The sequence below is a fragment of the Mirounga leonina genome, unplaced genomic scaffold (genome assembly GCF_011800145.1).
Source record: "Mirounga leonina isolate KUSES-001 unplaced genomic scaffold, KU_Mleo_1.0 Mir_93, whole genome shotgun sequence".
Lineage (NCBI taxonomy): Eukaryota > Metazoa > Chordata > Mammalia > Carnivora > Phocidae > Mirounga > Mirounga leonina.
The window spans coordinates 20,780,706-20,782,826 of NW_023270854.1; positions in this window are offsets into that span (position 1 = coordinate 20,780,706).

The following is a 2,121-nucleotide window of genomic DNA, read 5'->3' on the forward strand; positions in this document are numbered from 1 at the left end:
TTAACTGACTGAGCCACCCAGGCACCCCTCTCTCTTCTTTTAAATTGTAATTCCAGTGTAGTTAACATATGGTGTTATATTAATCACAATATAGTGATTCAACAATTCCATATATTACTCAGTGCTCATCAAGATAAGTGAGCTCTTAATCTCCATAACCTATTTCACCCATCCGCCATCCCCCTCCCCTCTGCTAACCATCAGTTTGTTCTCTATAGTTAAGAGTGTTTTGTGGTTTGTCTCTTTTTTCCTTTGTTTGTCAAATCCTCCCTCAACCTTTCTTTAACTTCTCGAGTTCATGAATCTGTTTTCCTCTCTATAGTTTTGCCTTTTCCAGAATATCATGTAAATGGAATCATACAGTGTGTAACTTTTTCGGTTCTTTCACCTAGCAATATGTATTTGAGATTCCTCTGTGTTGTATATGTTGATAGTTTGTTTCTTTTTATTGATAAATAGCATTCCATTGCGTGGATGTATCACAATTTATCCATTTCCCAGGTGAGGGACATCTAGACTGTTTCCAGATTTAGTGATTAAGAACAAAACTATTATAGGGGTTCCTGGGTGGCTCAGTTGGTCAAACATCCCGGGTCATGAGTTCAAGCCCTATATTAGGCCCCATGCTCAGTGTGGAGCCTACTTAAAAGAAATAAATAAGTATATAGAACAAGAATACCATAAATATCTTGTGACTATGCTTTTGTGGGAACATAGGTTTTTATTTCACTTTGGAAATACTTAGAAGTGAGTGCATATGGCTTTTAACCTCATATATTATGAGTATTGTTTAATATTAGCATCAAAAACACACACAAACACCCTCCACAAATCTACTCTAGAGAGGATATAACTCAGACTCTACCCCCTCTGTCATTGCCCAGAAATATCGCATGATGTTAAGAGAGGTGTGAGTTTAATTTTTGTTCCTTTCTTTGCTATAATTTTCTAAAATGACCTATGTATTACCTATCTAATAAGGAAAAAACAAGAATAACAAACACAGATTGGCTCCAGGTTTTGAAAGTGCTTTTTAAAAACTGATTCTGAATTTAATTGGCTCAGTTAATTTTTACAATACTTTTTAGATTTTGTAACTAATTTCAAGCAGCAATTTCTGAAGTCTGATTTGAGTTTAGAAACACAAATTGCTTAACCTATTGGAACATTTAACGTTTTTGCTAATGCTCTTGTCCCATGTTACTATCCAAAGAATTCACTTCTTAACAAGCTTTGCCAATGTCTCTGACTTGACTGGTTACAGCAATTTGAAAGCATTAAAGTCAATGAAATAATTGGTTATATGGACCAATGACAAGAAAACACTGTCTAGATGCTTAAGCATTGTGTAAATAGCCATCGTGTGATTTTTCCAAGAAGAAAAAAAAATAATAATAGTGAGCAGAAATGGAAGCTTAAATTCAGAGAACTTAAGTAGAAGTTCATAAAGTGTTTTAGCACCCAACTCTGTCAGATGCCTTTCCCATAAATATACTTGTGGAGGGCATCTCAAGGAATCTAGCCTTTTTGATTTATAGATATCATACTAATGAGATTAATTTAAGACATCTGTATTCCCATCATATTTTTATTTTATTTATTAGGGGGATCCTTGTTAAAGAAAAGTTCTGACATACGTTGCCTTCTTGTGTTCTTCCAAAATTCATATGTTGAAGTCCTAATCCTCAGTTTCTCAGAACGTGATGGTATTTAGAGATAGGGCCTTTAAAGAGGTATTTAAAATTAAATGAGATCATAAGGCAAGCCCTTATCTACTATGACTGGTGTCTATATAAAAAGAGGAGATTAGGATACCCACACAGATGATTAGGTGACCACGTGAGGACACGGTGAGAAGTGGCCATAAGCAAGCCAAGGAGAGAAGGTTCAGAAGAAACCAAACCTACCAACATCTTGATCTTGGACTTCTGGCCTCTATAACTGTGAGAATGAATTTCTGTGAGGCTGAATTTCACCCAGTCTGTGATGTTTTATTATGGCGGCCCTAGCAAAGTAAAGCACCTTTTCACCATGTGGTACTGTTTCCACTATCTGGTAGAGAATCAAGTATCACAGCCTGAGCTTCTGCTCTGGTAACTTTGCTTAGAAAAAAATTAAAAA